Source organism: Aphelocoma coerulescens, chromosome 12, assembly GCF_041296385.1.
Source record: "Aphelocoma coerulescens isolate FSJ_1873_10779 chromosome 12, UR_Acoe_1.0, whole genome shotgun sequence".
Taxonomy (NCBI): domain Eukaryota; kingdom Metazoa; phylum Chordata; class Aves; order Passeriformes; family Corvidae; genus Aphelocoma; species Aphelocoma coerulescens.
Genome location: NC_091026.1, coordinates 18,193,621 through 18,208,758, shown reverse-complemented (window position 1 = coordinate 18,208,758; position 15,138 = coordinate 18,193,621).

The following is a 15,138-nucleotide window of genomic DNA, read 5'->3' as shown; positions in this document are numbered from 1 at the left end:
GGGACAGGCCATCACAGCTTTGTACATCAGAGCACAACTGGGTTTCCTGCTGCTCACCACACCTCCCACAGACCTTCTAATGGTCACTGCTTTAAAAAAACCATCCTGCAGCCCCCACTAATACTCTGCTACCCCAACCTGTGCCCTGCTCCAGAAGCTCCAGGGGATCTGTGTCCGAGCAAAGGCTGCAAAAGGAATTGTGCAGCTGCTGCACGACTGACCGTGAAGTTCACAGTCAGCAAGCATTGCTCAGTGTTCTTGGGTGTATTCCTTCCCTCAGTTGTGCCCTAAAGCTTCTTGCTGGAATCCTAAAATACCCAAAAGCACTAGAAACATCCTCATTTCTACAGCATAACAAATGCAATTGCCTACTCTGAAAACTAGGTAGAAAACAAAACCTGAAATTAACTTAAAAGCCACATGTCTATTCTACTGGAGTCAATCTACCAGTTTTGAATGCTGGGAATTAAAACTACCTGATTTCTTTTACCTAAATTTGCACATCAGCATCATAGATCTAAGTGCATAATTGCAATGCTTTTTACTGATCAAAATGAGAACAAGCTTCTAACAGTTTCTTATGAAAAACTGTCATCTTCTGACACAGAATGTTTCTTAGAGGAGATTTAATCAAATCAATTAATAATGACTTGGCAACAATGCTCCAATTAGGGTTTTAATTTACAAAAGTATAATGCCAATAGCATTAAAAAAAAAAACCAAACCAAACAGTGGAGCCAAATCAGGGGAGCCAGTGCCCAAACACACATCTGGGCTGATATTATTTTTCCCTTCTATGCAAAATGAAAGTAATTTTTAAAAGATAACTACATTTTTCCAAAATCATCTTCAAGCACCTCTAAGAATAATCAAGTTAAAGCAAGCCCAAACAGCCCATTCCTATTTCTCCCAGCAGATGATGTTGGCTTTAGGTCACACTTCTTGCACCCTACTCCCATCTCTCTCCCCCTTCTAGGAAAACTGAGCCAGCTAAGCCAGAAAGGGATCAGAAAGAATAATCCCCACAGTCTTCCAGAGTTGGGTCTGGGCCCAGCTATGACTGGGGATCAATTACATGTGCAGGAAATTACATACGTAACACACACAAAACAAGCGCCAAGACTGGCTCTGCTTATGTGTTTTGATTTTGTGTTTAGTTCTTCAGGACCAAAAAAGGACTTAGTCCATCTCACACACGATATGAGAAGCACAAAATATCCCCAAAGGACTGACAATGTCTTCATTTCCACAGCATGAAAAGATTAAATGGCTTGCTCTGAAAGCCAGGCAGGAGATTCTGTTATAAAGCACAAGCCTGAAGAATGGCACTTGCCCAGCAACAAGGGTTGGACTCAAACTGCTGACAAATCCCTAAGTGCAGAAGTGCAAAGAGGCACGACAGCTTGTGTGGCTGGGTCAGGGGCTGCTCCTCTGGCCAGGACACAACACTTGGGCTGTCCTTTCAAATCAGTTTGCCAGGGAGGAGCTTTGAAGGTAATTTCTTTGACAATCCATCCTTTTTATGTGAAGCAACTGCAGGACCATGCTACGGGGAGCCCCATTAGCCGAGAATAAGAACTTCTCTGTAAAAGTGAACTTTGGGTGACCTTCCCTCAAAGAAAATACTCTATCATATTGGAGTGTGGGCCTCCCAGGTGTCATGGCGAGGCTCCATTGTCACGATTAGGAGAGCTAGCTTTGATTTTCCATAATCCATCCTCCAGCTTAGCTGGGCTTTGTTAGCTTTGAATGCCATAAACAAAGGCTCCCCAAAAGGCAAATCCAGCTATAATTGTTTAATAAAAGTAAATAAAAAAGCTGCAAATTGAAGGCACCCAAGGTTTATCAAATCGCTGGTTTGCTCCAGTTCAATGTAAGCACCCAAGATTTATATTCCTTAGGGCTCGAGGAATCAGCCCAAATAAAAGCAGTAAGGTCATATCCAAATAATTTCCACGAGAAACACGACTTGGTTACACCATAAGATCCAGCAAACACAGATGCAAAATGTACCAAAACACAAAACCAAATGTACAAAGCTATTCCAGAAACACCTCTCTGCTCTACTGTATTTGAACTCTCACAAACTGAACTCAAGCACTGCAGGATTGTTTGGTAATGAACTGATGAGCCTTTTTCAGTACTTCCATTCCAAAGGCATCAAAAACTGTCTCTAGTGAGGAAACAGTGACCCCTTCTATACCTACAACCACAGAGCTTTCTCCTGTGTCACTGTTTTCCAATGAGGCTGAGAGGTTCTGCTTCATTTATTCTTTCCAGGAGTCTTTGTAGGCATCCCTGAGCATCTGCATTACAGAGTAATTGAGGCTGGGAGGGCCCTCTGGAGATCCTCTGGCTCCATTCACCGCTCAAACATGGCATTAGGAAGGATTGCTAAACACAATATAAACAAACAAGGAGCTACAGGATGCAGCTTCAAGGCAAATCCCAAAGGCACAATGAACCAGGCACTAAAAGGAGATTTAAAAATTTCAACACAGGCTCCACAAGCATCTTCTGCCAGACACTAGGGCATGTCCTTCCTGTCCTGGTCTTGCAGGGCTTTTCATTTAGGACCCCAATGCCAGCTTTCCTAAGTGCAGACAGAGGCTCAGGTTTTAGGCAGGTGATCTGAGTGGCCCTCGGTGTGTGGGACAGGGCAGTATCTGTATGAACAGAGTCCTTTTGGGTGCCAAGGCCTTGCTAAGGAGCAGTGACAAAGTCCCTGTCCCCACTGGTGACCCAAGCACAGCTGGTTCATGAGGCCAGGAATGGGAACAAGGCTCTAAACACCACCCTGCAAAATGTTTGTAGCACAGCCCTAAAAATGTGTGAGAAGAGAAGCAGCTGTACAAGGCTCACACTTGATGCACCAGATTTGGCAGATGGTTTTGTATTTGCCCCCTTAAAATCCCTGCACTGGGAGCAGCACACACCCCACACACCCAGAGGATGCAGAAGGTTATGCTCCTTCAGGCACGTGCACAGCAGCGTCCTTTGAATTATTCAGGCTGAGGGAAAAGTCACATTATTAAGAAAAAGTAATAACTACCATGTAACACATCTGCCTGTGTTTGCAAGTCACACATGTGCCAGCTCTTCTCCTTCCTGAATCCCAGGGCAGTTTTTAAGGCCTTTATCTGAGCATAAATGAACACCAGTCCTGCAGTGGAAGATTCGCTTGATGCTCTAGGAGAAGGAGCCAACCTCGAAGAAAAGTAGCTTCACTCATCAGCATTAATAGCTCATACATCAAACACTCACACACAAATAAGGAACAAAACCAAAGCTAGCAAACCCTCTCACCATGTTTTACAGTAAAGCAGCATCTGTCGTTTTCAAAACTAAGTCAGAATAAATGTGGCAATTTCAGTTGCCTGCATGTGGCTGTTGATGAGCGTGGAGAAATATTTCCAGATTAAATGGGTGAACATCCATGTGGCTAAAGCAGTACAAATGGGGCCAGGCACAGCTGGTACTTTGTCTCCTAACATGGAGATTAGTGCCATCAGCAGGGGCACACGAGCCCAAAATGCAGTAATTCTGCTAAATAACAAGTGCCTGCCAAAGGGATTGTGTATTCCCAGCACAGCCCTAAACTCAAGTCATCACCAACATCTGAGGCAGCAAGGGTGCCTTAATAATGCAGTTCATGTTTTCATCTTCTCCAGAGGTGGAGGAGGGGACCCTGCTTCTGACTGAGGTTACCTGAGTGCCAACCCACAAAGAGCAACAATAGACCCCAGCAAAGAGCTCAGAATATTCCCCTGCAACTCTGCCAGCAAGCCCTCAAATATCTCTCCCCCTCTCTCACTTTCCTGGCTGATCAGGTAACAACAATCCTATGTTAAAAATAAACATGAACGCAGAGTTACAAGCTCAGAGACCAAGCATATCACTCATCTGAAAAAGTACTAAAACATTTTTTAAAAATCCATTTGGATCAAATTATAAATTTTTATTCCAACAGCACTCACAAACAGAGGCAGCACTTTTCCATGTGAGCTAAGCTCATTCTCTTTGGAGACAGACATCAGCTAGAGCTCATGTTCCTGTGGTCTTCAGACTCATAAAAGGTTGAGGAAAGCAAAGGGAATGCTCTGTTCCCAGGCAGAGGCACCCTGTCCTTCTCTGCAGAGAGACAAGGACTGCTCCACAGCAATTCATGCCCAATGAAGCTCCTCCACACCATAGGACTAAAGGGGATTAGAAATGAGCACCCACACAGAGGAGAGAACACAGCAAGGAGCAGTAACTGCAAGGCTTTCAGTGTTTTGGTTTGTGAACCTTCCTTGTCTTGGGCCAGCCTGGAGTTTGTCCTGTGGGAGGTCTCACCCAGAAGGGCAAATCCTCAGGACTGGCAGCTCGTGCTGAGCTGTGGAGAGGAATTCAGGCAGGACAGGAGGTGGCCAGCTGAGAAAACACCAGCATTGAATAAAGCATCCATAGTTGTGCCATCAGCCAACAACGGCAGCGCTCTGGTCACTGTTTGCTCCTCCCTGCACACACAGCCAAATAAATGCTTGTTTAGACACTGACACAAAGCCCTCACTCACACAGACCTCCTCTTACATTATTTGCCAGAACTCATGAGGACTAAGCCAGCCTACAGCACTATTTTGTAGATGGTTCCAGAAGCATCAACCAGAAGCATGGTTAGAGAGAAAACTCTGGGTTACATGGATTCAGGGTTTGTCCCAGGACTGAGTCACACAGCAGGGTGACATATGCAAATGGAAAAAACACAAAAGGACCCCACAGTCAGAGAGAGTCTTTAGGTGCTGGTTCAGGTGAGGAAGCAGCAAATGCGTGTAGAAAGGGAGATGGGAAATGCAATCACTCCTGGTTCCTCTCCGTGAGTTACTGCAAGCATTTAGCAGCTTAAAAAGAATAACACCTCACTGGAAATAGAAATCAAACTTGTTCTGAAGCTGCTAAATGTGCTGCTGGCTTCTTTGGAGAGAAACACAATTAGATTTGTATAAAGACTTTTTTTTTTTAAGGATGTTTTATTTTGTTTGATAGTCACATGAAATATCAGAGGCTGAAATAAATCCTAAAACTCTCTGACACAGAATTAGGCTATTTAAGGATTAGCCTGGATTATTTGCAGAAAGCTGGGAAAACCCAGCAAAAGTAAGTCTGCCAACAGCTGACTGGTTCTGAAGGAGGAGATATGAAAGAGCACTGGCACTCTTTGTAAAATTTATATTCTGAAATACAGCATGTAAACAGAAATTTAAACTAATACAGAGTATAAAATGCTTGGGAGTCCTTAGAAGTTAGTTCAAACCTCACCAGAGGCAGTGGGTTTTTGATTAGGCCTCTGGAAATGAGGATCCTTCCCTCCATGCCTATCAGAGCCTGGCAACACTACACGAATCAGCACAGCTCAAACCAGATCAGAATTTGATCTAGAATGTCTTGCTGGTTATTTCAAACTGAAGGAAGCCAGACATCCTCTACTAGAAGATGAATGATTTATGCCCATGAAGTCACCATCTCAATCATTCCTATACTGACAAGTCTCAACCAAGGCTTTATTTGCTTATTGGCCATCTTTAATTGATGAGTTGGTTCCCTCAGTTCATTGTCTTCCAACCCACTCACTTGGAAACAGGCCAAAGTATTGACAGGAAAGAAGCCTCACAGTGAAGATGAGAAGCTCATGGGTAGGGCCCCACTGAGGAAATTTGCCAGGCAAAACTGAATACAGAGAAGGAAAAAGCTTCTCTGCAAAGATTTTCCATTGGAGAAAAACTCCATTGTCCTCCTAAACACGTGACCCAGGGGATCCTTACTGTCAGAACTGGGGTGGCCACCAACATGGCCAGTTGCAAGCACAGCCTCAAGTCATCTCAGCTCTAATTCCTATTCTGCTTCTGCTCAGCACATGAACAGACTTTCTCTGCTCAGCGGTGTGGGTCCATCCCAAACCAAACCTGCAGCAGCAATGGCAAACATGGCTTCAGCTTCAAGGGAAGAGGAGAAATGCTACTGTGGGGGGAGAGGGCAGGATAAGGAAGGAAAGGGAACAACATTATCAACCAAGATTGGAGCTGCTGTTATGTGAACAGGGAGAAAATGACCGGTTCTTCCTAATAGCTGATCTCAGTCTATGAGGGGTTTTTTTTGCTTTTATGGCTCTCTGTCTGCTTCGTGCCAGTGTGAGCTACAAGCCATAACTTTAATAGCTTCAACCAAAGAGTTATGATAATATCAGACACTGTGGATGATGAGCAAATAACAGCAAAAATGTAATGAAAAGTATGTATTTATGTCCTTGCTATTAAACCCCAAGCTATAAACATTGACAGCCCTAAGAGTAGCAGTTTCTATTGTCATTGATTAATGCCTTGTTTTGAAGAACAAGGAGAAGGTTAAACCAAGAAAGAAACAAAGAGAATTCTTTTTTTGCTTCTCTCAATCTGAAAAATTGGCTATTTTAGGTGAACCTGCATTCCTGAGACATTTTCATAGAAGACAAAATGCCTGGCAGTGGAAATGCAGTCAGAGACATCTTTCAGGGCCTCTGAATCACAGCACAATGCACATGTTTAAGCACTAATTAACAAGAAGTGTGCTCACTAATGTGCACATTTCACATTTGTATCTTGGGTCCTCTCCATTAGCATAACTCTCAGCTGACAGGGCAGCCATAACCACCCTTCACCACAAAACAGGGCTTCTTTTAACTCTTCAACAACTATTGCCTCAAAGATTTTGAGGACAGACAGCACAGCAAAATCAACACACAAACTTTGTAATTAATGTAATTAATCATGATAATTACTGATGCAAAAAAAAATCTTCTGCCCATAATGAAATCAGAGATGCAGATGATGGCTCAAAACTTAGAAGAATCTTCCATGTCTGCCACAACCTAGAAGACAATGGCTCTGCACCTGGCTCCATCCAGGGTATTGTTTTCCCACCTGGCTCTGGGATTCTGTTTATCCCCACAGATGGTTATGAATGGAAAAAACAAGCTCACAGGCTCTGAATATTTCTGCAGTGCTATCAAGCTCCTCCAACCTGATAAGAGAAGTTTCATTTCTGCTGTTCCTGCTCTGATGAAATGCTCATACCAAACATTTGCACAATTCTCCCCTCCAGCACTGCTCTCTCCCTTGTCAACCTCTCTCATAACCTCCTCTCTTTGGCATCAGACACACCTGATAACCACACAGGAAATCCAGAACTGTGTCCTCTTGAGAGTTCCAGCACAAAAGAGCCTAGAGGTTCTCTTTTTAATCATTTTAGATTAAAAAAAAGAGAGAGAGAAAGGAAAGACCTAGCAGAAGCTATAGAAGATGGCAAGTCAGAGACTCACCCAGTCCAAGGGTGAGTCTGTGCCATTTCCTGGGACAGACACTGCGCTCCTAAAACACAGACCTGGCACTGCCTCAGTGTTACACACAGCACGTTATAGGGGCAGCTCATCAATTCTCCTGCCAACCCACTGACCCTTCTACCATTGAAAAGGCATCAGCTCTTCCCTCTACTGCCATTCCCCTTTCTCCAGTCCCCAAGCCTCTCACTTCAGGTGAGGCAAAGCTCCCATGACATAACGCATTGCTCTTTCCCAGGCAACACCCTGGGCATTAGCCTGACTCACTGCAATTCCATAAGTTCCCTCAATGCTTGTTCTAAAGAGATTTTAAAAAGTTATTTCATTTTCCTATACAGGCAAGGGTTGAAAAGGCAACATTTTTTGTGAAAAGCCTCATATTTTTCCTGAGCATCAGAAATGCTCATAGTGCAATGCTGCTGGAAATTGTTATTTATGTGCACTATTCTTACCCTGGGAGCAAAGATGCCCAGTCCTGTGCACCTTCACCATGGCTTTGTGCTGCTCCTTACGGGAACTGGATGTGATGCTTTCTCCCCTCTTTTCTTTTTTTAATAACCTGAATGTTATTATTGCTGCTGTTGTTGCTAAAGAGCTCTAGGGGGAGATGTGAAAATAGTCTGGTCCCTTGTGTAATGCCTGAAATCAAAGCAGAATACATCAGCCTGACACTACCTGCCTGTTATTGCCTTAAAGCTTGTTATTAAAAACAAACAAAAACAATTGCTGCACCATCCTCTATTCCACCTCCCCCAGAACAGAAGGGAAATTTAGTGTAGTGGTGAAAGACATCCAGGCTTCAGGACTCCTTCAGAGAGATTCCAGCCAGCCAAGCTCACCATGTGCTTTTATATCCCAGCTTCTTTGGGAGAGAGGAAATGTGGAGAGGGCCCAGCCAAAAAGAATCCCATGCAGTCACATGGTTCTTGTGGGCACTGTTGGCACTGGAGAAAGGTGTCTCACCGAAGAATTAACACCAAACAACCTCAGGAAACGTGCAAATGCATTCTTGCACTGGAACCTTTATAAAATAATGAATTCTGAGCTCTGAAATGTGCTTTCAAAAGCCCGTCAAAGTAAAACTCTCCTGCAGCATCACAGCAAGAGCTGAACCAGTTCTGTGTGAGGCATTGTGATCACCTGAGGATGGGTCTCTGCAAAAGGGGATGAACAAAGCCAAACTCCAATGCTGCAACTATTCGTGGACTGTTTAGAAAGTGGCAAGCTCCCCTCCCACGACATGCAGGCTTTCAGCACCACACCTCCCTCACAAAGCAGATGTCACTCACACTCTGCTCTCTGCCCTCCCAGCCTTCCCAGAGCACCTGGAAAAACCTGAGCGAGCACCAGTGCAGAGATTTGGATCAAAGAACTCCACAGTTTGGCCTATTAAAAGAAAAATATGAATAATTTCTCTTTGGACCTGACAACTGCTGATGCTTGCATGAGGGTGCTAAAAGTTCTATACTTTTACAGCTGTTTATGGAAAGAATTTCTTCTTTCCCCCTAGCTGCTCTGGCTTGGAAAGAGGGAAAGCTGAAGAGCTGCATTAATCTCTGTGAATCACTATCTCAGCTGCAACTACTGTTCGATATTCTTAAAACTGTCAGCACTAAAAATATAGGTTTTCTCCACAATAATTGCTTTTTAAAATACCAGTAAGGCCACTCTGGGGAGAGCTGTTATCATGAAATAACTATGCCCCTTTGGGATCCGAACGCATGGCTGTGCTTTAAGGATTAGGGCAACACCCCCTTGACTTGCAGCAGAACAAGGCTCCTGTTGTGCTTTTCTCCTAAAGGCACGAGGGTTCCTGGCCTCCCCCTCCCGTGTTTTTAGGTGGTTCAGGCACCTTAGCTAAAAACATGTTCCTAAGAATCATAAGAGAGCAAACAGCTGTGACTTTCTTACTCTACAGCCATCTGTGCTCATGTATTTTTAATGCAACATTTTGGCTATTCCCACAAAATTGTCTTTGATTTGTGCTTGTGGTTATCAGACAGGCCCTGCACTGCTGAGAGGGGACCTGATGTGGCACGAGCTTTGCTACATCAGGTCTGAACTGCACATGGTAGGTGAGGAGAAGCACCCAGGGAAGAGAAGCACCAGGACAAGCCTGCACTATTCTTAAGGTCCCATAGCTCAGATTCACAGAGATAAGGAATTCAGTCTCCCAAGGAATTATCAAAATAGCCTCAAAGACATTGTCAGCTGCACATGAGGAAAGTGCAACTCCAAACCTCATCATTCCCATGTCTCCATCCTGTTAATCATCCCTAGGAGTTCACATTCACATCCAGAAGCACAATAAAGCCTTGTTGCGTGTGCATGTACAAATTAATGCACCATTATTTGTTTGTAATAAAGCAGGAGGAGATGCCCATAGGAAGACTTACCCAAACGTTATCTAAAGGTGTTTACAGATACTGAAACAGACTCAGGCAGAGCTGCACAGACACTGAACAATGACACAGTGGCACAGACAGGTCACATCTAGGGACTGGGGCCAATTCTAATGCAGCTCATCCCAGCCAGCTGAGGTCACCTGCATCAGTCTCCCACTTCCGTGCCAATAACACCATAAAAGACCTGAGTCTGTCAAGGTTATTTTTTTCCCCCCAATCAAAATGGGAAAAGGTTGCAATGTCTGCAAGGTTTTGGACACGCTCCCAAAAAAGCAGTCATCGCCTGGTTTGGAAAACAGCCTAAGCTGAAATACTATTTACACATAAAGAGACAAAGAAATTCAGGGCACGGCCCACACCCACTGAGCAAAGCTCAGTGAACAAGCCCCCATTTCAATCACGATTTCTTCTACAAAAGGAGAAAAGAAAATGACAAAATCATGAAAATAACAAATGCATCAATGTGATATAGCAAAACATCTTCGCTACTGTAATAACAGCCATGAGTTTATGAACCATTGGATAGAACAACCAACAGAAAAATTAGACCATTTGGCTGTGGCCACTGGAATGTAATAGATGGCTCTTTAGCAGGGAGAACAGAGCACATCCTGCAGTGATTAATGTGAAAAGCAGGGTGGTGAATAAAGTGTTTAACACGTGTGCAATATGGTATGCAAACCAAACTAAAACCCACATAAATAATTTAGGCATCCTTGCAAAGATTTACAAAGATTTATTTCACATGTAAATCCTCTTTGTTGCAATATCAGAAAAAAGGGTGAGCCTTTCCATGCTTATTTATACAGAACAGTATGGAAATCTCACTTCAGAAAGAGCAATGCTCTGAAGGAATCTTCCTTCCCAAGACATAATGGAGCAGCATCTTGGCTAAAGGTCTCTTGAAAACTTTGACAGTAGAGACACAGAATGGTTTGGGCTGGAAGGGACCTTAAATATCATCTCATCATGGGCAGGGAATCTTCCACTAGCCCAAGTTGCTCACATTCATCAACACTACATAACTATATAACAAATATTTATTTGCAGGGCTGAACTTAATACAATGGTATGGGATTAACAGCACAGACCTGGTCTCATTCCTAGCCTCTAAGGGCAGTGTCAGCATTTATCACTGTGCCTGCACTGCAGGTCAGAGTGGGCTCATGGGGCAAGCCCTGAGCAGTGCAGGGTTCTCACAGCCTCTCACATCCCCACAAAAATTGAACACAGCCTTCCCTGTTCCAGCAAGCCCAATTTCATGACCAGTCTGGGTCAAGCAAGGAACTGTTATTTCTTGGCTGCTCAGACTGTGAGCCAGGGCAGAACTTGCTATGGGATGCCTTCCATTAACATGACAATACCTGTTCCAGCCTGGGACCCAAAAAACACAGCGAGACGCTCCTGTCAATACTCCAGTGATTAAATCAAAGGCTGTGGAAATTCGTCTGGCAGTTACAACAATTGAATTTAGCTTCCAGCCCTACACACCACTGCCAAGCACCACATATTCCTTAATCTGAGCTCAACTTGTACAGTCTTTGGAATCCTGACACACACAAGATCGAGAGCAGCAAACGTGTCATTGTTTCCCCCGGGTGCTCTGAGGCTGATCTGCCAAAGTCAGGACAAGTTTTAAATGAATCATCACAGCACAGAAGGAGTTGAACCTTGTGCCCCCCCCCATCTCCTGGAACACAGAGAGCCCTGGTGTGAGAGAGGGAATTTGGGTGCTGGACAGCACAAGGCACAGCAGAGCCCTCTCCACAGTCAGGTCACACACTAGAGGACATCCTGTGCACTGAGGGCTGAGCCAAAGGCACATCCTTTAGCGGCTGCACATCAGAGGGTGCAGTTAAACCCACAAAGCAGCCTTAGGACCACAGTTGGCCAGCATCACAAGGGCTTGGAAAATAGACTTTATTTTTTTATATGATGATTTTAGACATTTGTCTCGATTCACCCCCACTGCACATGTTCTATGTGGAGTTCATCAGGAACAGATAATGCCTTCAGCCCCAAGGCAGTGGTGTTCCAATGCTCACATACATTTGTAAGAGTTCCCAGCTGTCTCTGGAAGCAGTATTCTTCCCAATATAGCCCAAGTCCCATTTGAGCCCCTTTTGAAGGCTTGGTTCAGGAGGAGAAGAACAAAGCCTCAAGATTTTATCCTTTTTATTGCTGCAAATGCCAAGGAAAGTTTAAAATTAATAGCAACCAGAATAAAGTGGAATAAGAAATAAAAGAAACATTTACTGCCTTAGATACAGGCCTGTGCCCCTGACATCTCCATATCAGGGCAGCATTGTCTCTGCTGCAGCAGGGAAGCATAAAACATGCTCTTATTGCAAACACCATGAATTTTTCTGTCCTTTTAAACTTTGCTGGGGAAGGCTGCATACTATAAAAACAAAGAGAATGGAAGACTTTCATTCTACATAAGGCAATTACCAGGCCTGTCAGCAAGAGCAAGATTTACTGCACAGAAAGGGTAAAGAGAAAGGAGTGTGCCAAGCAGTTCAGGGAAATATTGGAAGAGACGGGGTCGCAGGGTATTTTTCCAGCCCCAATTTTGGTAGAGGCCATGTAGCCATCACAGCAAGTTCCAAAATCCCAAACACCCCAGAGGTCTTTGTCTGTACAGGTGATCCCACCAGATCCAGAACACACCCATGGGGCTTCTCTAACACAAGGCAGGGGACTACAAACATTCCTGCATGGCTCTGATGTTACCCCAAATACTCATCTGCAAAGCTGGATGCTATGATGAAAAAGCAGAGCCAAGACACACCTAGATGGTCCAGGCACAGCAGGTCATGAGCAGGGGGCCCTTACTCAGTGTTAGTGCCCAGGCAGCTCCAAGGGAAGCCATCGCCCCAAATTCAGCTAGAGCATCCTTGGCTCTGGAATTCTGACCGGGAAGGGGTCAGTAACACCCTTCATGAGCTGAGCTCTTTCTCTGTGTCACAGTCTCAGCTTTGACCACAGTGCTACTGTGAGAAACAGCTGAACATCACCTCACCCACATCTTTCTGTGTTTGAAATTCAGGAGCTGCTGCTATTAATATGGAATGATGGTCAAGCTGGAGAGACTCCTTATGCTTGTAAGACTTTTGGATAGAGAAGGCATCTTCCACAGAACTCCTTTGCTGGGTTAAACCTCGATAGCTGTGCTGGAGAACAGCTGAGGTTCTGCCCAGCAAACTCACTCTCAGAGATTGACTGCTGCCATTTGCTTCAAAATGGCAAGAGATTAAAAAAAATAGGTTTTCTTTTTTTAAATTATAAAATACTACAGTTTTGACATGAAAAGACACCCAATCAGCATTACAACTTGGAGAATGTGATGCAAACTAAAGAATAAGTACAGAAACCTTTGGCAGGCTCCCAAAGAAAGCAAATGTGTTGGAAGTCTCAGCCAAACTCTCACTGGAGTTAAAAAAGGAAGAGCAAGGGATTTATTCCATGCAGCATGTGTTGGTGGTTTTTGGGTTTCTTTCCCAAAGGATCCTCACTCAGCCACAAGGGGAGATCCTGTGGTGCTGGGAACTGTGAGGAGTTTTAACACCAAATTGTTGGTTGCTGCTGCTGGCACCCATAATTTTGGATGCTCAGCTGCCTCAGAAGTGACTGTCCCCTGCAGGCAAATTGTCATCCTTAGTGCAAAATGTACCTGGTGCCCATATGGCCAGTAAGGAAATCCACCTTCTGAAGTGCAGTCAGAGAGGAGAGTTAAGCTGAAATCTCTTTTAAATTGTTAAACTGCTGTTCTGAAAGATTGGGAATAAATAGTAACACCACTACTAAGCACTTGTATTTCGTATTCCTGCTTGAAGCAACTTTTATTGCTGAGCTTTAAGTGCCTGAAATTAACACCTTCTCCTGAAAATGCTGACAGATCTTTCACTGTAATAGTGCCACAAGGCACAGAGCACAGCTGCAGCACCAAAGCCAGGCTATTTAAACCAGAAAGCAAAGCAGAGCTCTGGGGGCCAACACCACCACCCTAGAGCAGCCCCATAAACCTCCCTGGGGCATCAGCTCAGCTGCCAAAGGAAGGCCAAGAACCCTCCAGCTGTCAGTGCTGGAAAAATCCCTGCCCTGGCTTGGCAGTGGCACTTGTGCCTGCTGGGGAACACCGAGGCTGCTGCTGGGCAAGGAGGGTCAGGAACGGCCAGGATTCAGCTGGATGCCACAGACAAACCCATCTGCCAAGGGCAGTCTCAATTCCACTGCTTTTGTTTTTCAGGAAAGGTATCAACATGAAGTGGCAGGATCATCCTGACCTAGCACTGACTGATTATTTTGGAGGTGATAATTTCTTTCCCCTCATTACACAAAAGATATGAAGCATCTCCCATCCCAAAACAAATGGAAAAACAAAGGGGACTAAGAAGGGGAAGATATGATATGGGATCCTGAAGTAATTTTGCTTTCCTTGTAGCTCTCACATTCCCTTGCTCCACAAGCACACTTGCAAGGAAATATTTCTAATTTTTAAATTTTATTAATTTCTTTTTTTTAAAAAATGGATAGCAGAAATGCCTGAAAGAATTGAAACAAACACAGTGCTTTGAATATATAAAATTCCACTTCCTATGATTCTCTCAAGCGACTTTGTTGACAGACACAGCTTTTCACTTCCTCTGCAGCAAGATGCCCCCAAAGCAATCTAAAGCCTTCCTATTGATCCCAAGTGAAACCCTCCTGCTGGGACACTGTTGCCAACCCCAAATTAAGTTAAGATTTGTGCACAAGAACCCCAGCCGTACTTTTGGCAAACCGTGTTTACATCTCACTGAGCCAGTTTGGAGGTGGCCCAAGCCCCAGCTCCCACGGGATGACCCTTCTGCTCCATCCTGGACACCTCCCAGGCAGAGTTCCAGCATCTCTCACCCTCACTGATCAGCAGGGGAAGCAGTTCACTTTTCCTCTCCCTTTGCAGTAACAAAGAAATCTCATAAGGCATTGGCTGCCTGATTCCTCACCACAAACAGCTCACAAACCCCACAGAACTGAGAGTCTGCACTGCTGCAGTTGCACTGCAACAGTGCAGTATTGCTGTCCAGAGCTTCATTCTACACTCCCAGGCTGGTTATTTACATCTTTCAGGGGCTTAGACCTGATAATATTTACTCCCCTGTTCCCTGAGTCAATTAAAATAACTCCCAAAAATTATCTTGGGAACTCCAGTGCACACCAATAGTGGAAGAAACAGAGATATTTTCTCTGCTGTGATGGCTAAAGAGAACCTACCATCTCTTCTCAGCAGTGTTGTTCTCGAACACTTTATCCAAACAATTCCAAGTTTCCTACCTCTCACAGAGCACAGTTTCCCTTTCCCAGGCTGGATAGAGGCACCCAGAGTCCAGCAGTGTTTCC